Source organism: Melanotaenia boesemani, chromosome 5, assembly GCF_017639745.1.
Source record: "Melanotaenia boesemani isolate fMelBoe1 chromosome 5, fMelBoe1.pri, whole genome shotgun sequence".
NCBI classification, from domain to species: Eukaryota; Metazoa; Chordata; class Actinopteri; order Atheriniformes; family Melanotaeniidae; genus Melanotaenia; species Melanotaenia boesemani.
The window spans coordinates 34,526,965-34,553,321 of NC_055686.1; the positions used below are offsets into that span (position 1 = coordinate 34,526,965).

Genomic DNA, 26,357 nt, shown 5'->3' on the forward strand with positions numbered 1-26,357 from the left:
CTACTGCTGGGTTTTTCATCAGCAGAAGACGTGTCCTCTCCTGTTTCACAGAGATTGTATGCATTATTCAAAGCAGCTGTCCACAAAGCCAACCCTGGAGGATGTGCCTCAAAGATACCCCCACTGACCCCTTACCACCCTCCACCATTACCCTCCCACATCCTGATTGTGGCTGTTTATAAACACGAGTTTGAGACCTTAATAGCAATGTAATGGAGTGAAAGTGTGTGTGTGTGTGTGTGTGTTGGGGGTGGGGGTGGGGGGGTTGACAGAGAGGGTCTGTCATTAAAGACCTCATGGCAATCAGAGGAGGGAGGAGCTAGTTGCCATCTTGATGCACATTTTGGGAAAATCTCTGTGGGATGCTTGCTTTGATCACCATCATTTCCCTGCTTTGTGTGGTGGGACTACCCAAGCATGTGTGTGTTGACTGGCTCTGTGTCGGCAGCCAGGACTTGCTTCATGTGTCTGTCCATGCAAATTTATGCTTCTTTTCTGGGTTTCCATGTTTTCTATCAAGGTGTTTACTTGTGTATTTAATCATGGAAATGAGTGTATACTTGAAGGTTTCCACCCCCTCTGATCTATAATCGGACAGCATCAATAACAACAGGTTGTGAGGCTGGAGTGAGGTTCGGGGGATTGACTATAACATCAGCGATAGCTCTAGTTTAATGACAATCCTACATCATCACTGACTAGAGGACCAATATTATAATTTCTATGATGAAATTACAATATAAAGTTCTGCCTTTAATCTTTAAAGAGAGTTCAAAAAAATTTAAGGTCAGAAAAAGGTAAGCAATGCAAGTTTTATTCTAGATCAAAGTGGAAAAAAATGCTATGACAAAATTCAGATTTCTGTTATTACCCAGCCTCCTTTCATTATTTCCATTTCCAAGTTTTTCTGTGCAGGAGCAACAGCATTCACAAGAGAAAGCCACTACCCTTCTTTGAAACCATGTATGCAACTAGAACAGTTTGAAAGAGAAACTCTGATCAAAGAAAAATGTATTACAGAAGCTTTAAAACTTCAAGTGCATGTTTTAACATCGTTCTGCTTTGGATGCTTCCACATGTCCAATTTTCCATAGAGTACAGCTGCATAAGCCCCACAAACATATGCCTTGTGATGCAGGACCATTAGGACAAACCTAAAAGGTCCGGAAACACAGTTGGACACATAAAGCTCTGGATTATGTGGATTGCTATGAATCTCATGTCAGTGATGGTATGAAATGACATGACACATTTCACAGGATTACTGAGCTCAGCCCCCTGATGTCAGGATCTTGCAAAATATGCATTACAAAACTGTAAAATGGATAAATAATGACCTTAGTTTCATATGATTTCACCTGCTATGAAGGTATTTATTAATTTAGTATGTTCACAACTTTATTTAAAGTGTATCAGGACTTACTTTTTATACATTAACACGTGCAAATCCAGTTTAGAGAGAAATCCACAAAATAGAACCAAAGTCTTATTCTATTATTCCGGGGTGCTTTATTCAAGCAACCAGGGCTGCTGTGAACTGCCTTAGCAAGTATTTCCAACCCAAGTGTCAGGGGCTGGGACAGACGGTAGCTCGCCTCCTGGTCAACCATCAGCTCCATCTTGAAATGCGATTACAAGATTTTTAACTGCAGCAACTTTCAGAAGTTTTATCCCAGCTGTTGTCCGGTGAGAGATGGGGTACTCCCTGCACGAGTCACTGGTCCATCACAGGGCCAACACTGACAAATGGGACGAAGAATTTACAATCACCAATTAAACCGACAAGTGTTTTTGGAAGTTTTACAGCCCAGAGAGAACCTATACATGCACAGCATGTGTGATTTGAACCTCAACTACATGTTGAGGTTCAAATCACACACCCTCTTGCGGTGAGGCGATAGTGCTGTTTACAACACAACTGGGATGTCCCACAAACCATAAATCCTACTAAAATCCACACATTTGAAAGGACTAAAATTAAAACGGCTTTTGTGTTAATTTATTCAAATACAAATGTTACTATTTTACATATTGCCATGACGCCAAGCTGAACAGCCTAATCAGTCCTTCTTCTAACGTTCATAGAGGATTTAATTAAACTAAAACTTCCTTTGGAGACTGTAGTTGTACCATTTAAATGAACTTGAAGATGCTCCATGTTGTACACACAGATTCTAGCCATGCAGTAGTGTAGATCAAAGTGTATTAAAACTGATATCGGTTTATCAATTTATTTTGGAAGTAAAGGATTACCTGTTCAGTTTTTGGTGGGAGATCCATATTGTGACCTCTCATTGTGGTGACACAGCATCCTTGTTTTGGAGCTAAATTAACTAAGTTTAAGAACCACCAGCTTATCTGTCTTATCTGTGGTCATATGATGCGTCACACTCTCAGATGTCCTTAGTTATGTTCTTTTTTTGGGTTTTAAAGAGTTACATCTACATTAACAGTGCTTTTCCACCTGCTGGAAAATGTTTCCATTCCACATGTGAATTACATTTCCAGGCACTATCTCTTCTCAGTGTTGTCAACGTGTTCGTTAAATACGTTCATTTTTCGGTGAACACTGAAATGAACACTATGCATTTAGGAATAAAGAACTTGAAAGTGAACTTGTTTGGATTATGTGGGCTCATGTAACAGTCACTGCCTGCAACACTGGCTCCACACTAAGTTAACCTCTATGCATTGCTCATTCCAGTGTAACAAACAGGCAGAGCTCCTCGACAATGTCAGCGCTAGGGATGGGCAATCCCAAATCTAAAAAATCTTTTTCTATACAAGTTATGTCTGCATGCACTTAAACAGCTATTTTTAAAAAAGCCATTAGGAACAGCCTCAAACGACCCAGATCACACTGCCTGCAGCCTTCAGGGGTCCGACTTCCGAGCAACAGGGTAGCTGCTTAGTTCCTGGTTTCTCAAGTTCAGTCTCAGTTCTGACTATAAACCGTTGAATTTTGAACTACTTCAAACTTGAAATGGTGAAAACTTTTCATTTTAAACTGAAGGAACTAAACTTTGAAGAAGTTAACGAGAAGCATGAACCTGCACAACACTGTCACTGTATTGCCAAGAATCTCCCGGGAGCGGTGTGTAACTCTGTGGGGTAAATCGATGTTAATGTTCAATCATAAGAAGCCAAAGATCAACAAGTGAGCAGAAAATTCTGTCTGTGTGAAAAGAAGAAAAAAAGTTTGAGACCTTTTGTTGCTTTTGTGAGGATAGTAGGTAAATAGTAGCATAAATGGCTGTAAATGGTAAAAAAAAAAACTAAAAATAAATAAAAGTCCAGCTGGAGGAAAAAGTATAAATATATAAATAGCTTCTGTTTGTTTCAAAGCCAGTATTTTTCTCCTGAAAGACTTGAGAGAATGATGTGCAGATGATAAAAAGCGTGGCCACAGTTGATCTGTGTGTACTGTTGGTAATAAATTCTGTTTTCTCCTTCTGGTCGGCCTTCGTGCTGCTGTATCTATTGATACATTCATTTTATATAATTTTAACCTCATTATCCGACAGCTGAGCCTGTCCTGAAAAAATAGTCTGCATGGTGACTGGGATCACAAGGGTTGAGCTTCTACAACATTTTTGCATTAAAAAAAGCAAAATATATCTGTTAGCTTTAAGGGTTCATTTTACTAACCTTTTTTTATTTATTTATTTATTTATTTTTATTTTTAATTGTCATATAGTATTTCTGCATTAAGGTTTGTTCTCACTGACTTAAATATATAGAAGGAGTATTTTTCCAGCCACTACGTTTAGATCTGGATTTATTTGTTTTCTGAGAAGTTTTGTGAGTGGTGGGAGTACAGTCGGACAAGGCGGAAATGAGAAGAGAGGACAAGAACTAGTCGCCTTATTGGAAATCAATTGTCTGCTAATTACAGTAAAGAATGAAAGCTGTTCTGACCCGATGTGTGTGTGGTGTATGTGCTCACATTTGACTGTTTATTGAAGCAATAATATCGCTTCTTGTCATTTTCACCAGCAACTTTGAGATTTTGATCACATGTCATTGTTGTGGCTGTACAGAGCTGCCCTCTTGATCTCTAACACACAACCACGGGCACACACAGGTGGAGCTCGCCATTGTACGATCAGCTCTGTAATGAGAACCGACCCTGACACAGAGACACAGCCCCATGATGTCCACCACATCCTCCTCCCCCTGTGTGCACATTAGCGTGCACGTCCGCCCCCCATCCCCCTTCTCCTCGTCTGCCCACTCTCATAAATGTAACAGGGGGGCTTATGCAGCCGTCAGTAGTCTCCAGGACAACAATGACAACCCCCCCTCTCTTTTCAAACCTTGTCTCATCTTCCTTCTATCACTACTGCAATAAGCCTCACAGTCCGACGGAGAGGGTGACGGGAGGTCACTGCTGACTTTATTAAAACATGGGCGTGTATTAATCTGCAGTCCAAATCACATTGAGAACGAGCAAAATGGAGAGGAGGGAACAATGAAAAGAGAAATGTGATGAAGAGGACGAGGCAGAATAGAAAGGAGAGAGCAGAGTGAGGAAGGCGGAGGAAAAAATGACAAAGCTACAGAGAAAAACTGGGTGTTGATGGGAAAAGCAGGCTGAAAAAAAAAAGAATTCACCTCATCAGACATTTTCACAAATGTTGACATCTCACAAATTAAATTAAATTGAGTTTAAATAATGTTTGATTTTTCAGCATGATTGTCTTTTTAAATGTGCAGTAAACAAAACAAATAAAAAAACAAAAGAAAAAGCAACTTAATCGTACATAAAACTGTGCTTCATACTTTCTTGGCAGTTTTGGTGCAATATTCTGTTTTTTAATATTGGATTTAACGGTGGTGGTTCAGAGTTTTTCATCCGTTTTTCTTTGATTATCAATATATGCACTAGTTAACCTACTATTATGACCTACTGCTCAGTATTAAGCAGATTCCCCCCCTTGAGCCAAAATGGCCCTGGTCCATCGATATGGACTCCATGAAATCCGTTCCAGGTAGCTGTGGTAACTAGAACCGAGCTAGCAGAGGGAGAGTTTATTTAGCTTTGTAATTTCTGAGGAGCAACATCTATGGATCAGACTTGTTTAGATGTTTACTGGAATTCGTTATGTTCCTTAAACCAAACCTGAACTGATTCTGTAGTGTGGTGGAATAAAAGTTGCCAAAAGGGGATATTTGGTCAGAAGAACCATTTTAGAGGGTATGTCTCAAAGTGTTGTCCGTATGGATGGTAGGACCCAAAGCCTTTTTAGTCGATCGTACCCTAAAGCACCATACTAGCTCTTCTGGTATCCTTTATCAAATATGCTAGTTAATCTTCTTGCTATGTCTTTTCAGGTTAGCTAAATAGGCTACGTGGACCTATGCACATAGTTGCAAAAAACATGACTCAGCAAACCAGGTTGCCTTCTTCTATTTCTCCATCACCTAGTTTTGATCCTTGCATATCTTTTGTAGACACTGTTGCCCAAGGGACACTGGTCAGCATAGCCCAGCCAGTCTGCAGCTATGTATCACCAAACACAATCAACAGCGACTCACTCTGTGGTCACGCAGCATTTAAATGGAACCATGTTGCAGTTTCTATGACATGGGTCTCTTTACAGGCATCACTGAGCTTTTTCACCATGACTTGTCATATTTTCACTGGTTTTCCTTCTTTGGACAACTTTTCTTGAGTTGTCTGGATCAGAAAAAAACCCAAAGAGATGCTGCTGTGTAGATACTCAGTCATTTAATTTCTGATCTCAATTTGGTGCTTGTCAAAGTCTATGGGATCCTTCAGTTTGCCAGTTGACCTTACAAAAGGTGCCACTGTAACAAAACAGATCAGTGTGCATATATTGAGATCATGTGACTATTTAATTGCACATGGGTGGCCTGGTAACTGGCACCAGATCTCGACAAGCATAAACAATTCAGTAACAAATACAAAAAAAAAACAAGAAAATAAAAAGAAAATTAATTCTAACTTCACCTATTTAACGTTATTTAAAGGTCCATTGCATAATATCCCATCACTAATCCTTTCCAGTCACAAATTGCTAGGCAACAAGACAAGAAAAGTCCAAAGGGGCTGAATGCTTTTCCAAAACACATTACTATGGCTGCAGTGTACACCACTGGGGTTGTGTGTGTTATATGCAAATTCAATCTGTGTATTCACCTCGTTTGGTTGAGCTAAAAACTTCAATCTTCTGTTAATTCCATTACTCTCATCCTCATTCTAATTAGTTTTAGCAAGCAGTTTCATAATTCAACAAATAAACACTGTTCTGCTGCTTTGCCTGCTGTACATTTTAATTAAAATAAAAGCAATGTTTAATTTAACTTCCTCTGCAACTTCCAAGCTGGCTTCTTCTCCAGCTTATTGAATTTACTTAATTGTATAGATTTATTTGGTCCGATTGGCCCAACATAACTCAAAAAGTTATGGACGGATTTTGAATGTAAGTGAATGTAAGTGAATGTAAGTGGAAGTTTGAATGATCATCCCTTATAATACAGGAGGATAATTTGTCATTCAAACTTTCACAAACATTGGCAAAAATAAATGAATAAATAAAAAAGGCTTGGCGGCGGTCTGCGCTCTATGAGTGCTTATAGTTGAAAGTGTCACAGGTGAAGAGAAGGAAGGCAGGCTGCAGTGATCAAAGCTTCCTGCTGGTAAAGCAGCGTTGATAGTTGGATTGTTGGAGCAAGTTACCCGTCATTAGCCTGCAGAGTCCAAATATGTTTCACATTTGACCAAATGCTATAGACCTTTAATAACTCGTCACAGAACAAAGCTTTTAATCTTTTTACACAGGACATCACATCCTTGTTTGAAGTCGTGATACATAATGGTGCATTTGGCATTCCTGATTTTGCAAACTCATTGAAAATGGTCACATTTCAGCTAAAAAAGATTTAATATGGATATTTTTTTCATAGTAATGTTGAATGTTGAATTGAATAGAACTTTTTTACAGCACATTTTGTTGGTTTTCTCGAGGAGACGAGACTGTAATCCAGAAAAAAAGATCTTATATCGTGATACATAACAAGAAGATTGGTTGTAATGCAAACCATAATGTTATTTAAGTCGTTGACACCTAAGGTTTCATTTTTGATACATACTGTTTCTGAGCCATATTGTATCATTTTATGGTAAAAACATGGCTCAAAACTCTATCGCATACGGTCTTATGCCCCCTGGTGGATACTTTTTTAACTACAATAATTCTGGCAATACAATAAAAGGTACATATCTTTTTTTATTCCTTCTCTTTTTTATTTTGTGCATTTTGCTAAAGGGTCAAAGACTGGAGGTAAAAAAAATAAATAAAATTTCTGCCAACTTTTTTATTGAATCATTAAGGGGTTAAACATGTTGTATTTGATACCTGTAGCACTTTCCTCCATTTTTCCTCCACTCCTTCAAACCTCCAAGTGCAGATTTTCACCAATTAAACATGGAGGAGGAGTCAAAACTATTTTATGTTATTTTCATACAAAAGAGCACAATCATCAGAAACTGGAAGGAAACAAAGCAAAAGATTACGTTTAGTTAATTACGTCACCTTTAGCCATGAGACTATGCTGGATTTTCCAGCGGATTGACATTATTGTCTCACAATATCCAAGTATGGATGCTGACTTACTGCATTCAATAAATTTGTTATGCGTTTTTATCAGGAAATTCATACAATTTGAAGATATTATCGTCTCTGTTTAATCAATTAATTATCCTGTTATTTTTGGTTTACAGTGAAAATAAAATAACACAGTATGAAATCTACTTTAGCCCCTTTTTTTGTCATAGTCTTGTTAAAATCTGCAACAGACGGTTGGTGTCAGGCTGTCAGCTGCCATTCTGAGTCAAGGATGAGCAGCCAATCTGCCGTAATGACTGTTTGATGATGAGACTATTTAATTATCATTGCCATCATCACACAATTTTATCCCCTTTATGGATCCCATGGAGGTAATAAGACGTTTTCTGGGAAGTGATGGGATGAGTTAAAGAGGAGGGAGGAGAGGATGAAAACAGAAGAGAGCAGAGACCAAAATGACAAAGAAGATTAAAGAAAAGAATAAGAGAAGCTAGAAGAAATTACATTAACAATACATGGGAGGAAAGAATTGAATTTAATTAAAATATATATTTTGAACAATAACAACATTTTAGAAAACAACATAAAATATTGAAAATGCAACAATAAACTAAAGAAAAACAAACAAAAAATAAATTATGGGAAATGAGTAAAAAGAGTAGGAAAGAAGGAAAGGAAAAAAATAAGAAGGGAGAGGTCATGAGAAGATAAAAGAGAGGAGAATTTAAAAAGTAGAAAATGAGAGTTGAAAAATGAGGCGAGGATAAAAAAAAAGGTAGAAACGAGGTGGGGATGAGTAACTAAGACAAATAGTAGAGTTAAAGAAATAAAATCAGATAAAGCATAAAAAGGGAAGTGAATGAGGACAAAAAGAAAGCCAGAAAGAAGAGAAAGTGTAAATGAGGACAAGAGAAGGAACTTCAAAGGAAAGGAAATGAGGCAGAGAGGCCAGAGAGAAGGGGTGAATGAAGAGGATGAGGGAAAATTTGCAGAAATGAAAACATGTAAAATAAACTAGGAAAACGAGGTGATGTGTGTGAGGAATGAGCGACAGGAGTCTGATTGTAACAGACTGTTTAAACGAGTGCCGTTCACTCTCATCCTTCCTTGTTTACTCCGCTCAGCTCGGCTTCCTAACAGGCCTGGGAGGGTAAACAAAGAGACTCAAACACACACACACACACACATGACCTGTACCAGAACACCCACTTACACCATGACTCGGTAACTCGGTGTAAGCAGCAGCTGAAGGGTGTTGTTTTATTACTGCTCCCTTCTGCCTCTGCCTCACCAGAGGTCAGTGAGATAGAAACAGTTGCTTGGCTTTCTATCAGGTCAACTATGTCCATACCTAATGACTAAATAAGTGTCAAACTCTGCAAGGACGGGCTATAATTATGAGCAACTTTCAGGGTATTTTTAGATTTGATGTAAGAAGCAGGAAAGTGAAGCACATCCAAGGATTTGCTCTTATAAATTGTTTTGTCATGAGCTTTGCCTTTGAAATAAATGTAGGCCAACTGGATCGCTTCTGACTTATAGTAACTGGAGTTGTATCAACTACAACTAATGATAAAACACAGTATAAGAATTGTGTCATCATGCTGGTATTGATACTAGCCTTGGTATCGATACTATTGATATTTGGATTGATCTGCGCAGCCCAAGTATCAACAGAATGAGCCCTCCAAGTCACACTGAAGTAAACGGTCGACAGAATACAGGCAGAGGAGCAAAAAGAAGACCTTACCGTGAGACTGAGACTGTTGCAAACAATATGACCAACAAGCTGCTGCAGTCTCACTCTGTTACAGTTAACCACCACAGTACACACACTGGCTTTGTTAAATTAACATTAAAAAAAATTAACTGGGGTCGTCTATCCATTTTCTTAATCCAGTTAAGGGAGGCAGATGGGGCGAGAGCTTGTCCCAGCTGCTGTCAGCCAAGGTACACTGACAGGTCACTAGGGCCAACAGGAAAAGAAACAAGACAATGTCAGTTAGAATTAGAATACAATCCCCACAGAAAGATTCCAGCCAAAGTTCAGAGCAGGAAACTTCTTGCTGAGAGGCAACAGTGCTGACCACCCCTGTTCCCCTCAGCTGGGATACTGCAGAGCATATTAATCCTATGGTTGAAACTTTACTTTACACAATCTCTTGTTGAAACCATTGAGACAGAGTGTAGTGTAGCTGTGTTAAAATCAAATTCTGATGTCATGAATCAGTGTCTGAGCCAGACTCTGCACTGCCCTAATTTACTTAAAGGGGTAGTGCACCCTAAAATGTGTTTTTTTAAGCTGTAAACAATACAGTATTACTTAATTGTGATGAAAACCACCTATACTGTTAATAAAATTCTTAAATTTCTTTAAAAAAAAGGGGGGGGTTTCGTGAGTCAACAATGGCTCATAGCGCCCCCTAATAGATAAAACCAGGTTTTGTTTTTTATGATGCAGAGCCGTACTTGAGCCATTCTTGGTGGTTCACTATGTCATGGAAAAATTTTAAAAACCTCACAAACCACGCCCACCAATGCATATGAACAGATTTGAGCTAATATGCTGTAGATTTGCTAGTTTCGGACTTCTATTCTTTCACAGAGTTTCTGATGAAATATTCCTGCAATGGGACGGATTTCTGCTTTTGGGGGGTGTAAAGGTAACACCAGACTTTATTCTTTACCTGCTGATCCTCATCTGGTGACAGATAGCAGCTCAAATTGTGGCAACAACAACGTACAGCAGCACTTCCTGCAGCTGCCACAACCTGCCGCGAATCTCCACAGCTTTCCAGAGCTGCTGGAGCTGCAGACAGGCAGCTAACGGCTAACGGCTCAGACTGATACGCTTCAGGACCACCTGGTTCAAGTGTAGCTGAGGAGATTCTGGAGAGGAAAGTCGTCCACCTCAAAGACACTCTGCGGTGTAGCTGCTTTGCGAATCTCGCTTTGCATCTTGCCAGTGAGCTGAGCTGCTGTCTGTCAGTCATTTCTGCCTGTGCATCCTGACCCACCCACTCTCTGCTCTCTGATCACCCCATACCTCCCACCCCAACCCTTGCAGTTTCAGGCATTTTTTTCAAAATTTGGCAGTGGGTGGAGTTATGCAAAAAGTAGGGGGTGGAGTTACACTTTAAACAGGCTTACATGAGGTGGGACTATAAAAGTTCTACTGAAATAAGTGTGGAAATGCCACTGAAGGAGAAGAAATTTCTTTTATTAACTATTTTATGTAGAAACTTACAACCTGAACTACACGCCTTAGACTGGACCCTCCATGCTAAAGAGACCAGGGACATGTCTTCAGTTTCATGGGACTGATGGATAGAGTTTGACACTACTGGGTTATGAGTTATGTAACATATTCATCCCACAATTTTTTTTTTTTTTTAAATAAGACTAACAAAATTATCAAATTAACAAAAACATTTTGTGCACCATCAAGACCACTTTTGGAGTTTAAACAATAGTATTATTAGCATTACAAATACTTTAATAAAAAAACAGAGGTGTTAACCCTCCAAACTAAAACTTTATTTCAAACACATCATTATGCAACATGCTTTCACTGAGGAGCTTAAGATCTGTAAAAAACATGAAACAAGACAAAGAATGATCACACATGAAATACAAGCTGCTCCTAATCAGTCTTTCAGCTGTAGATGATGATTTACTATATTTTCTTTTTATTCTTCTTGATATAACAATTTGATAATGTAGATGTAATGATGAGATTATTTTAATGTTCTGTTACTGCTGCACAAACTATTGAAGTGTCTTAATGTATACTTAGGGCACTCTCAAGGGAAATGCTAGACTACATGATAGCTGTAAAGTTTATCTTTTGTACTGTTCAAGAGCATTTCTTATATAAAAAAGGAAAAAAGTGACATTTACTTAGATAAAATCCATCAATCTACTTTCTATACCAGCTTATTCCAATGCAGGGTCACTGAAGCCTAGCTCACCAGTTATCATGCAGGAGGCAGGGTAAACCCTGGACAGGGTGTCAGTCTTCTGTAGAGCTAAAATTTGTAATAAAAATAGAAAATCTAAACCTTGTCATGGTACACTAAGAAGCCATTAACCATGAAAAATGTCGGAAAGCGTCTTTAAAATGTTCGTTTTGTGGATTTCTTGGATGAGTTCTATGGCTGAAGGAGTATTCTCGGCCTCACGATGGCCGGTTTGGATGTGGTTTGTTATCCATCCACATGTAATCTCAGAACATGGCTGACAGAACTGGTGGTGAGTAGAGTTGGATGGGACATACTTGGGGCATTTTGACCCTTCACATGCAGTTTTATTCACAACCTTTAGAGATTACGTGTTCTTTAAACATAGTTATCGATTGTAATTCCCTGCATGAAAGAATAAGTCTCATATTAATACAAAATTAGTTTTTGAATTAAATTCATATATAAAGCTTTAGGAACCTCTACTTAAAATGCCTACCACTAATAGTCTGGTTTAACTTGTTAGCTGAAAGCATATGTCTCTTTCAGTTTGATTTTTGTCATCTCTTAAAGGGCTGCTACATGCAGGTGGATACACTCCTACAGGTTTTGCCAGTCGTGTTGGGGTTTTGTACGCACTCATTACTATTGATTCCAAGTAATCCCCCAACAACTGTATACTGTAGCAGAGTGCTTGAAGCTTTACACTGTGTTAGCCGCCTAGCTGTGGTACACGGTACACAGGACAATCCATCTTCCCTATATTACAGGGAGGGAGTGTTTTTTTTGTTTACACAGTATTGAAAAGTTAAACCCAGAAAAATATTGTGGGGACATCTGGTTTACTTGGTGAAGCTTGCAGGCTTGTTTAGATGGTGTTTAAATGGTTCATGGGACTATGCTATCAATAAAGTATCCAAATGCACCCATTGCTTGTCCCCTTAAGGACAATGGTTAATACACTGTAGTACTCTAGCTGTCCTCGTGTTACTTGTTATATATACCAGTGAATTTAGATGAAATGCCAGTTCTTTGGACACCAAAAAGATTTTTTCCCATTGTTATTATGACCCAAAGAATTTATATTCGGTCCACCCATGCAACTCAGATTTTATGTAAGCTAGGACAAATGTTCCAGTTTCATTTGAATAGTGTGTAAATAATGCCTCAGTGTTTAGATCTGCTCATGCATAATTCTGCACCATGAGGCTGAAATGAAAAAAAAAAAAAAAAGTATGGCAAAACACATCTCTCAGTGGAGGCTGATTTTCTAGTCAGTGCTACAGCAGAACAAACACATCAGCGTCACAGCTTGTTCTCTAAAAATACACCAATATAATCACTAAATAAGTATATTGCCTTACCTTACCAAAACTGATAAATACAAGAACATTATCAAAGAAAAAAACATTATTTCATTTTGCAGAAGTTTTTTTTTTTTTTTTTTTTTTTTGTAGCCGCAAATAAGTATCTCAGTATGGGTGTCCACAAGATTTCTTTAGATTTTAGACAAACCTGTCTTTTATATAATAAAATAAAATGAATAATCCTGGTTAAATTGATATTATTGCTGTTTAATCTTCGGTTGTTTTACTACATGCTGCTGTGTTTCGATCCTTTGGTTGAAATCAATTTCACAGATTCTTTTGATGGTGCCTTCTGAGACAATGAGTCCTTTGATTATTGTTTTGAAACAACTGCATTGTTCATCAGTCTAAATTACACCCTAGATTGTGTGGTTGAAACTTCCTTCCCCGGCCACCTACGTGCATTTGATGTCATTGTTTGCCCAAGGCACAAACCAATTACTTATGAAGAAGCTAAGGTAAAATACAGAAAAAGCCAGCTGTGGGTGAATAAAGCTCGTGTCACAGAGAGTTTCCATCTCTTGCTCACAGTGGTGTACTCACGAATCCGCTGCTGGTGCTTCCTCATTATTCCATCTGTCAGAGAGGACAAACAGAGGAATACAAGCTTTTGGTAGAGAGGAGAGCTGGGGCAGTGTTATCAAACCTAAAGATGGTGGGTCAATAAAAACAGATAGCGTCATTTCGAGAAGCCTGAATTGAGCCTCTGAGTAAACTGTAAGATTCCATCTCTGAGAGCAGAGGGGTCGGTTTTTACCTCCCATCCTCTCCCGATTTTCCACCTTCACGTCCTCTGACCCATGTTAGCAAAGCAAATAGAGGACTGCTTCTGCCAAATCATAGCAGCTGTTTGCCTGTAAAACAGACTGATGGAATGATATAAACCTTATATTTTCCTTTAGTACTCCATTATATATTGTTTTAATGACCATTTGTTTAGCCATGCATGAAGCTTTAACAGCTTTAACAGTTGTTTTCAACCCTCGTTATGTCAGCATTAAAAACCTGACCTCCAGACAGTTGTTATGTAATCTGTCTGCACAGAATATCGGTGCAGTTTAGAAAAAAAAAATGTTACTTGTAAGTAGCCAGAGACTGTAGGAAAATTATCCTTGGTAGTAGATGAACAAAATCCTCAGTAAGTTCTTTGATTTTCTTGTTCTGAATTCCAGTTTTGGAGCATACAAAGCTTTTGTATGTATTCTTTTTGGTGTTCAGTTCAGCATGCAAACATTCAGACATCTCACACTGTTTAAAAAGCATAAATTATCAGCTCTGATTTCTTGCCAGCAGCATCACCTTGTAGGTGCCAGAACAGAAGCACACCAAGAAGCCCACACACTAAGAGTATCAGGGTAGTTTAACACAGATCAGATGCTGCTAGCACAGTCAAGCAACACCTTATGCAGTAATAAGACATAGATGCAAAACAACATGTTATACTGGTATCAGGGATTAATGTCCATCTTTATCTATCTTCTCTACTCAAACTTTGTGACCTGCAAATTTATACTCCTGACTAATAGCATGCTTTTGTTTGAGGTGTTGAATACACATTTTCATGTAATGGAGGAGGGGGAGTAGATGGGATGTTTTGTCATAAGTGTTACTATGAAAATCAGGCTAAGCTAATATGCTTACCATGCTAACATAATTAGACATTAGCAGGACCTTTATTTTTCCTTTTCAACCAAACAGCATTTTGTAGAATAGAATAAGGGGACTGATGACTCAACATGCTTTAGAAAAACCTCTACCCTTGACCACTGTAATGGTGTTTTCAGGTCTTACTAAAAATTCATTATAACAACTAACTAACTGCTGGCCGTGTCTTCAGCCCCCCAAAACAGTGAGCATATCAGTCTGGTTGGATCTGGATCTTTAGACTCGCTTCCCGTGAACCAAAGAATTTGATTTAAAAAGTTGCTACTGGTGTATAAAGCCACATTTCCACCGATGGGTGCTGCTTCTTTTTTCTGGTTCCACATGCGAAAACTGAGAAAGGTACCTTAATATCCGACCCGACCCAGTCTATTTTGTTGGGACCCTTCCGTTGGGGTAGCTATCTAATTGACCCGACCCAAAAGGGTGGAGCTTGACACACTGCAATCCACTGATTGTTTGAGAAAAAAAAAGTCAGCGACCTGGCATTAGCTCCTTGTTTAGAGGAACATATTTTCTTTTTGTTGATTAAATCTCCGTTTACAATGGCGTTACAAAGCACTGCCAAAAAGAAAGAACAGAAACTGTTGGATGGCCGCCATTCTCCTCCTTTATTTGTGAGTCATATTTTGGTTATACTTTATGGAAGACACTGCTCTGTTTTGCTGTTTTGCTGTTTTGTAGTTGAGGCGTCTATCGCTATCCGGCTCATACTCCACCTCTATAGTAAGGTGGAAATGCAATGAGATTACAGTTTACAAACCATATCCACACCCTGACCATCCCGATCCAACCCGCAACCATTGGTGGAAATGAGGCTTAAGGATCTGAATGGTTCTGGCCCAAAATACTCAATACATACTGTATGATCTGCTGCCGCTTCATGAGCCACTGACATCTAAAATCATCTATTTTAAGCTTTTTTTCCATCCCAAAGACTTAAACTGAACGTTTAGTTTTTATACTCCTAACATCTGGAACCAACTAGACAAACCAATGTCTGCTTCAAACCTTAGTTCTTTAAAAACTTTTATTTGCCATAAAATCTAAATCTGTTTTCTTGAATATTTACTAAGCGGATGTTTAAAATATGTAACTTATTGTATATATTCTATCTGTTTCTGTTGATTGTGTACAGCACATTTGGTTGTTGTATGTTTGAAATTTTCCATGTATATAGTCTTGCTTTACTTTTTAAATAGCTTAATTTAGTGGTTCCCAACATATTTTCCTTGAAGATCCCCAACTGGTCTCTGTTTGGACATGACCTTCATTTTAATTACACTGGTGCTGAACAGTTAAAGCTCCCCTATGCTCTGTGAGTGGGACACTCTTGGTGGTCAAGGTATCCAGCTACAGAGTTAACAGTTAGCTTGCTGGTATTTACTGCTGAGCCAGCCAGTTGTGTTATTAAACTTCTGGTTCCACTACTTCACATCCATGAGATGATGCCAGCTTGAATGTCAGCTGCTTTATAATACAAACTCATAAACCCACAGTTGCTATAAGACAGCTGTTCAGTTAGCCTATTTTTAGTGTTGCTTGTCATTTTATTAATTTCTGAGATGTTTTACCATTTTATAATGGTTATTTATAATTGTTTTTATTCCTTTTTATCATCCAAATGTGTCCATTCCTCTTATTAAGCTAGTAAAAACAAACAAAAAAAGTTACATGTTGTTATACACCATATCACATACAGTGATCTTAATTATTTTGGCAACCTGTAATTGTGGTGTTAACCCCACAGAGGTCATTGATATTGAATATGATAATCTCACTGTTAAGTGCTCCCAGGTTCTCCCACCACTGAACACCTCGACCTTCTCTGTAATAATCTCACTGTGTGGAGGAGTTTTGGTATTACGTGAGCAGTGGTCAGAGCTATAAAACAAACAGCCACACTAAATGCCACTTTACCGACTCCCCTTAGCTCTTCTCTCCCTTTTGTTTGGCTGTCTCATTGTGAAGCTGGCAGCTGAGAGCAGGCTGTATGAGAGGCTTTCATAAGACCTGACCAGCCAAGTGAAGTGTTTTATGAAACTCAGCCAGGTTAGAGTGTGAAGGTCTGTAGAAATACAGGATACAAATACATTGTGTGTATAGAGGCTTCTGCCCCAACCCCTGTCATTTGAGGGTTAGGTTCAGCAGCTGCTGCTTTCATGTTTTGTTTTTTTTGTTTTGTTTTGTTTTGTTGTTTTTTACTCATGTGGCCTGTGATCTTTTAGGCCCTGACTTCATTTGGACACGTCAGTGTAGGTCTCACATTTTATCCAACATTTATTCATGAAATTTACCTGTACATGCAGCCTAATATTCATCCAACCCTGGTGATGAGTGACTGCTTATTCAAAAACCTGTGATTCCTCTCAGCATGAAACCTCAATTTCATCTTGTTTCTGCCTCATGTAGCCACTCAATCATCACTCACTTTGGTTCATGTGAGGTTTTTTTTTAGCTGCAGAGACAATCAACGACTGCAGTGGAAATGACAGCAGAATGAGTCATTGTGGACAAAGTTATAATAAGTTGCTCTATTTTCATAAAGCATCATAGGAATTGCAGGGTGGAATATCTCATTATGTCCTAACAGTCACTGTCTCACATGTTGCTGCTTGCCAGTGGGAGGTGTTCTGTAGTTTTTCTCTGACAGCTGAAGTTTCCATGTGTTCGTTCAGTGTGTTGCTTTAATAAGTGATTGGATTGTTTGAGGCATGAACTTCAGTGATGACAATAATCTTCACCAATCAGGTTCCAATTTTCTCCTCTAGTGGTTAACCAGCTTTGGAAGATGGAGCATACGCTGGTGTTAAAAAAAAAAAATTAAATAGAATAGAGTATTACACAAAACTTTTTTTTTTAACTTAAAAAGGTAAACCAATATATTATATACACTCATTATAAGCAAAGTGAGATATTTTAAGCATTAATTCATTATAATTTTGATGATTATGGCTTACAGCTTATGAAAACCCAAAAATCATAATCTCAGAACATTAGAATATTACATGAAGTACATTTTTTAAAGGATTTTAACACAGAAATGTTGACCATTTGAAGAGTATAGTCATGCATATGATCTCAGTACTTATTTTTTTTGTTTGCTGAATGCTGAATGTTTTGCTTTATTTCGAACATCTAAGAAAACAAACTAACTAAATAAAAATGCACAAAACAAAACAAAAAGAACAATAAAATGAGCAAAATAAAAAAAAAAGAATAATATGAACTCAACATGTCCGAAAAGGTATAGGATGAAGCCTACACTTATTTAACCTTACCCCTTCTCCACTACACATTTAACAATCAGTCCCAAACAGATATATTTACATGATACATATTTACAAAAAAATTGAAAATAAACAGAGTAAATTCACAAATACATAGATCATGAAAAAACACCTGATTATTAGCCCTTCTTCTTCCTCTACCTGGTTAAAACCATGTGTCATACGCTTCTTAAACTGGGTCATGCTTGGACATTGCTTGAGCTCCACATTCAAACTTTTCCACAACCTCCTCCCACAAACAGAAACAAAAACTTTTCAATGTTGTTCCGCTGATGCTTCAAGGTTGAACTCCCCCCTCAGAGAACAACCCTATCTCTGTTAAAAAAAACAAATATATTTGAACATTTCCAGGAAGTATATTATGTGTGCTTGTACTTAATTTGTCCTTTTTAAAAATGAAGCAGGTCATTGAATTTTTTTATTTTAAGAATAGTGAATTTGTGTGATCTCTGTAACTGGAATTATGACTAATGCTTATGGCTCTTTTCTGCAGTATTGAGAGTGATTGTATTGTACATTTGTAAGTATTGCCCTAAACCCCTGCACAGTAATGCAAACATGGTAAAATCAGTGTAGAGCAGAAAATGTGGAGTGATTTGTGGTCTAAAATGTGTTTTGCTTTGCTCAGAACAGAAAAGCTTCTTGACAGTTTGCTTTGCGCATGTTTGATATGAGACTTCCAGTTTATTTTATCATCTGTTATTACCTCAACAAACTCACTTGTGGGGGACACCACAAGCACTGTCCAACCATGACGATGAATATTCCTCCAACTTCACAAACTTCTCCAATTGCTTAAAAAATTTCTCACCTGGAGCAAAACTAACCTCAGATCCCATACCATTCAAGTTTATTGATTAATATTTTATTATTGATTATATCTAAAGTTTTTGCAGATTTATAAATATTCCTACTGAATGCAGTTTGTGATCTATGGCGTCTGCGATCTCCTAAACTAATTCTGTTAATGCCAGTAATTTGCTCTAAATCCATATTGACCGTCAGAGCTCATATTGAGCCCCTTTTACATGAACTACTGCCTCAATGCGGCCAATCAAGCACAGTAATCCTTGCTCATTGAACAGGTTTTGGTTCTTTTGGCAGTGTGAGCAGGTGCCAGGTCCTGCTGGAATATAAAGTCAGCATCTCCAACAAGCTTTTCTGCTGAAGGAAGCATGAAGTGCTCTAAAATCTCTTCGTAGATGGCTGCGTTGACGCTGGACTTAATAAAGCCCAGTGGACCAGCACTGGCAGAGGACATGGCTCCCAAACCAACACAGAATGTGGAAACTTCATGCTGCGCTTTAAGTGTTTTGGATTATTGCCTCTCCATTCTTCCTCCAGACTCTGGGACCAAATTAGATGCCAAAATTTGCCTCATCAGAAAAGAGCACTTTGGGCCACTGCTCAACAGACCAGTTGATTTTTTTCTTTAGCCCAGGAAAGACGTTTCTGACGTGTTTTGTTCAGGAGCGGTTTGACAAGGGGAAACATACATGTGAAGCCCATGCCAGGATCTGTCTGTGTGTAGTGGCTCTGGAAGCACTCCAGCAACTCCAGCCTCAGTCCACTCCTTGTGAAGCTCCCTCACATTTGTGAACGGCCTTTTCCTGACGATCCCCTCCAGGCTGCAGTCATCCCTGCTGGTTGTTCCACCGTTTTCTTCCACACTTTTCTCTTTCACTCAACTTTTTATTGTGGCTTTGATGCAGCACTTTGAGAGCATCCAGCTTCTTCTGCAATTACCTTTTCAGGCTTTCCCTCCTTGTAGAGGGTTTCAATGATGGTTTTCTGCACAACTGTCAGGTCAGCAACCTTCCCCATGGTTATGAATTCTAATAAAATAGACTGAAAGACCATTTAAATGCTCAGGAGTCCTTTGCGAATGTTTTTGATTAATTAAAATTGGATCCGACCAGAGTGTGGCACTTAGAGGAGACAACATTGAACCTTTTTTTTTATTTGTTGTTGTTATTTTTTTTGTTATTTATTTATTTTAGGAACACATGATGACTGTCAGCTTTGCTTTCTTGTAAAAGCTGTAGAATATTCCATTGTATTTCTGTACAGGTGTAGCAGTTGGTTGTCTGGTGTTAGGTTGGATTGAAGGATCATTTCCTTCTAGTTGTTGTATCTTTGTCTCCTCTTTCTTTTTTCTACTCTCCTTTTTACTTCTCTTTGCTTCTGTTATCCATCCATCCATTTTCTGCCGCTTAGTCAGGTCGAGTCAGGTTGCGGGGGCAGCTGCCTAAGCAGGGAAACCCAGACTTCCCTCTCCCCGGCCACATTCACCAGCTCATCCGAAGGGAGCCCGAGGCGTTCCCAGGCCAGCCGAGAGATGTAGTCCATCCAGTGCATCCTAGGTCTTCCCCGGGGCCTCTTCCTGGTGGGATGTGCCCGGAACACCTCACCAGGGAGGCGTCCAGGAGGCATCCTAACCAGATGCCCGAGCCACCTCATCTGGCTCCTCTCAATGTGGAGGAGCAGCGGCTCTACTCTGAGCCCCTCCCAGATCACCAAGCTTCTCACCCTATCTCTAAGGGAGATCCCTGCCACCCTGCGGAGAAAACTCATTTTGGCTGCTTGTACTCGCGATTTTGTTCTTTCTGTCACTACCCACAGCTCATGACCATAGGTGAGGGTAGGAACATAGATCGACTGGTAAATCGAGAGCTTTGTCTTTCGGCTCAGCTCCCTCTTCACCACGACAGACCGATGCAGAGTCCGCATCACTGCAGATGCCGCACCGATCCGCCTGTCGATCTCCCACCCCCATCCCGAGATACGTGAACTCCTCCACTTGGGGCAGGACCCTACTGCAGACCTGGAGAGAGCACTCCATCCTTTTCCGACTGAGGACCATGGTCTCAGACTTGGAGGTGCTGATTCTCATCCCAGCCGCTTCACACTCGAATGCGAATCGCTCCAGTGAGAGCTGAAGATCACGGCCCGATGAAGCCAACAGAACCACATCATCCGCAAAGAGCAGAGACCCAATCCTGAGGCCACCGAACCGGATCCCCTCAACACCTCGGCTGCGCCTAGAAATTCTGTCCATAAAGATTATGAACAGAATCGTGACAAAGGGCAGCCTTGGCGGAGTCCAACCCGCACTGGAAACGATTCTGATTTACTGCCGGCAATGCGGACCAAGCTCTGACACCGGTCGTACAGGGACCAGACAGATCGTACAAGCGAGTCCAGCACTCCATACTCCCGGAGTACCTCCCACAGGAGTCCCCGGGGGACATGGTCGAATGTTTTCTCCAAGTCCTCAAAGCACATGTAGATTGGTTGGGCAAACTCCCATGCCCCCTCAAAGAGGGTGTAGAGCTGGTCCACTGTTCCACGACCGGGGCGAAAACCACACTGCTCCTCCTCAATCTGAGGTTCGACTATCCAATGGACCCTCCTCTCCAGCACCCCTGAATAGACCTTACCAGGGAGGCTGAGGAGTGTGATCCCACTGTAGTTGGAGCACACCCTCCAGTCCCCCTTTTTGAAGAGGGGGACCACCACCCCAGTCTGCCAGTCCAGGGGAACTGTCCCAGATGTCCACGCGATGCTGCAGAGGCATGTCAGCCAAGACAGCCCCGCAGCATCCAGAGCCTTAAGGAACCTTTAAGGGGCCTTGCCACCAAGGAGCTTTTTAACCACCTCAGCGACCTCAGCACCAGAAATAGGAGAGCCAGCACCAGCTACCTCAGAGTCTGCTTCCTCATCGGAAGACGTGTTGGTGGGATTGAGAAGGTCTTCGAAGTATTCCTTCCACCGCCACCCACTACTTCCTGAGTCTAGGTCAGCAGCCCCCCATCCCCACTGTACACAGTGTTGACGGAGCACTGCTTTCCCCTCCTGAGCCGCCGGATGGAACACAACCCATTCGGACTCAATGTGCCCCTCCTCACCTGGGACATGGTTGAAGCTCTGCCGGAGATGGGAGTCGAAACTCTTTCTGACAGGGTACTCTGCCAGACGTTCCCAGCAGACCCTCACAACACGCTTGGGTCTGCCAGGCCTGACCGGCATCCTCCCCCACCATCTGAGCCAACTCATCACCAAGTGGTGATCAGTTGACAGCTCCGCCCCTCTCTTCATCCGAGTGTCCAGAACATGCGGCCGCAAGTCCGACGACACGACTACAAAGTTGATCATCGAACCACGGCCTAGAGTGTGCTGGTGCCAAGTGCACATGTGGGCACTCTTATGTCTGAACAAGGTCTGAACAAGATGTCCAACAACAAAACACCACTCGGATTTAGATTAGGGGGGCCGTTCCTCCCAATCACGCCCCTCCAGGTCTCGCTGTCATTGCCCACGTGAGCATTAAAGTCCCCCAGCAGAACGAGGGAGTCCCCGGAAGGAGTGCTCTCCAACACCCCCCCCAAGGACTCCAAAAAGGGTGGTATTCTGAACTGCTATTTGGTGCATAAGCACAAACAACAGTCAGGACCCGTCCCCCCACCCGAAGGCGGAGGAAGGCTACCCTTTTGTCCAACGGGGTCAACCCCAACGTACAGGCGCCAAGTCGGGGGGCAATGAGCATGCCCACACCTGCTCGGCGCCTCTCACCGGGAGCAACTCCATAATGGAAGAGGGTCCAGCCCCTCTCAAGGACAATGGTTCCAGAGCCCAAGCCGGTGAGTTCAAATATATCTAGCCTGAACCGCTCAACCTCGCGCACCAGCTCAGGCTCCTTTCCTGCCAGAGAGGTGACATTCCACGTCCCCAGAACTAGCTTTTGCAGCTGAGGATCAGGCCGCCAGGGTCCCCGCCTCTGGCAGCCGCCCAGCTCACACTGCACCCTACCCCTATGGCCCCTCCTGCATGTGGTGAGCCCACGGGGAGGAGAGGCCCATGTCACCCTTCCGGGCTGAGCCCGACCGGGCCCCATGGGCAAAGGCTGGGCCACCAGGCGCTCACCTCCATGCCCCACCCTCCAGAGGGGGGCCCTGGTGACCCACGTCCAGGCAAGGGAAACCTTGGTCCTTGCTTTCTCAACATCATAGGGGTGATTTGCTTCTGTTAACTTTTTTTAATCGAGTCCCACCTCTAATATATAGATATATATATTATAGGAGGCATTATATAAGGATTTACAAAATGTCAGTATTCTTCAATAAAATTAAAAGCTAGTACTTCTTGCAACAGTGCACTAAAGAGCACTTAAAAGTTTAGTTTTATGGGCATGATCCACTATATTTCACTATAATTTAGCTTTTGAGACAGCTGTGGCCAATTGGGCAGCTGGCCTTTGCCCCTAGACAGCATCCCGTGAGGCCTTGAACCAGGAATCCTATGTTTCTGGCATTTCATTTCACACTGGAGTCTTTCATAAATACTTTTGTTTTTCTGAGTAGGATGAGTTGAAAAAAGTTCTAAAAAGAAAGAAGGCTACATAACCTCCTGGCAGCCAAAATGTCAAATAGCTGATGTTCACTCAGTGTCTCAGAGCTACAGTTTTTCCAAACTTGCCCCCTTAATTTAAAGCTCAGATATCCAAAGTTGCTCTTTTAAAAGTCAACTGACCAGACTGTCTGTGTCTTTGCTGCATTTTCAAGTCAAACTCACAAATTCACAAATTTCATACCAGTCTTCTGCCTGCCTAAAATGAGTATGTGGAACATGTTTGGAACATCAGATCCCTTTGTGGATATCTACCTCAAAGCTATTGGGACTTAGCTGGATTTATACTTGCTGCGTCTGTGTAAGGTTGGTTACGGCGTCACTGGCATTTGCTCTGCGTTGGTCCGCAGAGTCTCTTCCAGACCTGACGTGCACCCCTGCTTGCATTGCGGTTACACAGAAGCACTCCCTTGTGACAGGTTGGTTTGTGATTACATGTTTCTGAATTTCTGGAGCTTCTTGCTGGATTTGCTGATAGCGCAAGCGTAATACTGTAACATAACACTGTAATCCTGCGCTAAAGCACCTTTCACCAGCGTCAGCTGCGCTGGCCCGACTGTACGCAGACATCACACAAGTATAAATTCAGCTTTACCTGAAAGTAACTGAAGCAAAGACATGAGAATGCATACTTATACATTATGACATTGTAGCTGATTAATACCAGCTGTCAAATTTCAAATGCTGTCAAATAGTCTATATTATGGTGGAACAGATTCTTAAGCAGAGACAAATGATAAAATTTGACCAAAACTTTATTTAAAAGAGTAAACCTAAGGGTGCATTCACACCAGGATAGTTTTGGGGACTCGGAGATGCAACACTTTGGTTTCAAACTCTGAACTCTGGAGCACTGCCCACAAGTGGATGTGTTGCCTAACTACCATACATACCATACCATACCATACCAGACCCCACCGCACCGCACCGCACCATACCATACTATACCAGACCAGACCAGACCAGACCACACCGCACCGCACCATACCATACCATACCATACCATACCATACCATACCATACCATACCAGACCGCACCGCACCATACCATACCATACCATACCATACCAATACATACCATACCAGACCGCACCGCACCATACCATACCATACCATACCACACCACACATTGCACCATGTCACGTACCAGCAAGGAGGACTCATAAATTATCAGAAAACCCAGGGATAGGTAATGGAGGTTTATTTAACAGACTGACGAATAGCAAGGTAATATAGAAACTGACGGTGATCAGAGAGTCCGGGTGGTGGAAGACAGCGGCAGGTGCATCCGTGTCTTCCGATGAGCAGCAAAAACCAAGTCCGTGATCTAAAGGGAGATTCCAGAGAGCAGTCCAGGGGTCAAACATACAGGGGGTCCAAATATTAGCGGAGGCAGAGTTACCAGTGAGGGAACGAGCAGAGGCGAATATCCAGGTTCCGGAACGCAGGGTCGTCAACAGGCAGGCAGGCAGACAGGTAATACGGGAAACAGACAGGTAACAGAGGCTGGATACGTGCAGGGTGAAACCACGACGATCTGGCGCTGGAGGAATGTCACAGAGCTGTCTAAATAGGGCTTGGTACAGGTGTAGCGCATCAACCCTAATCAAGAGCTGGCGGAGATGAGGCGTTCAGGGCAGCTGAAAAAACTGAGCCCCACACCACAGATCATGACAGTACCCCCCCCACAAGGGTCGACACCCGGCGACCCAACAACACCGAACCGGGCGGGAGGCGGGGGTCCGGAGGAGGGCACCAGCAGACAGGAGGAACCCGGCCGATGAGCCAGTCGGATCCCCCGTGGCCGAGCAGGCAGGGCCTCCCACGGCAGAGCAGGCTGCGCCGACAGGAGCCGGATCTCCGGCGGACGGCCAGGCGGACGGGCAGACCGGAGCAGGACCTCTGGCGGACGGCCAGGCGGATGGGCAGACCGGAGCAGGACCTCTGGCGGACGGCCAGGCGGACGGGCAGACCGGAGCAAGACCTCTGGCGGACGGCCAGGCGGACGGGCAGACCGGAGCAGGACCTCTGGCGGACGGCCAGGCGGACGGGCAGACCGGAGCAGGACCTCTGGCGGACGGCCAGGCGGACGGGCAGACCGGAGCAGGACCTCTGGCGGACGGCCAGGCGGACGGGCAGACTGGAGCAGGATCTCTGGCGACGGGCGGGCAGGCAGGATCTCTGGCGACGGACGGACAGGCAGGATCTCTGGCGACGGACGGGCAGGCAGGATCTCTGGCGACGGACGGGCAGGCAAGATCTCTGGCGACGGACGGGCAGGCAGGATCTCTGGCGGGCGCGCTGACAGGAGCTGGGTCTCTGGAAGGCGCGCTGACAGGAGCTGGGTCTCTGGAAGGCGCGCTGACTGGAGCTGCGGCTCAGGGCTGCACGCTGACTGGAGCTGCGGCTCAGGGCTGCACGCTGACTGGAGCTGCGGCTCAGGGCTGCACGCTGACTGGAGCTGCGGCTCAGGGCTGCACGCTGACTGGAGCTGCGGCTCAGGGCTGCGCGCTGCCTGGAGTTGGAACCCAGGACTGCGCGCTGACTGGAGCTGCGGCTTAGGGCTGCGCGCTGACTGGAGCTGGAGCTCTGGAAGACAAACAGAATCCATTACTTCTGGCGGAGGACCGGGGACCAGAAGAGGGAGAGGAGCGTCCGGACCAGGGACCTCCTCAGGAACAGGAACCAGAAGAGAGGAGCAGTACGGGGTTGCAGGCATCGGAGGCTGCGGAGCAGACTCTAGAGCAGGCGTTGGAGGCTGGTCCTCTGTAGGCTGGGCCTCCGGAGGTGGAACAGGCAGGGTCTCTGGAGACTGAGCAGACAGGACCTCTGCAGGCTGAGCAGACAGGACCTTCGCAGGCTGAGCAGGCCGGGGAACCGGAGACGTGAGCCTGGGAGCTGGAGGTGACACTGGAGATGTGAGCAGTGGAACTGAAGCAGTCATTATACTAGGCTGGTTTGTCTGGGAAGCAGGTGTCGGAGTGATGACTGTCTCCAGTTTGGAATTGGGTGGTCCAAAAGTCCGATATAATTCCTCTGTAAAGCTTTGAAATGTGGCAGACACCGGCAGGCCCCTTTCCC

The 26,357-nt window shown here is 42.5% G+C and overlaps 1 protein-coding gene across 8 annotated transcripts in view; it reads left to right on the top strand.

Moving 5' to 3' along the window:
* sorcs2 (sortilin-related VPS10 domain containing receptor 2) overlaps positions 1–26,357 on the top strand; it is a 388,660-nt gene that overhangs the window by 240,495 nt on the left and 121,808 nt on the right. The window lies entirely within an intron of this gene.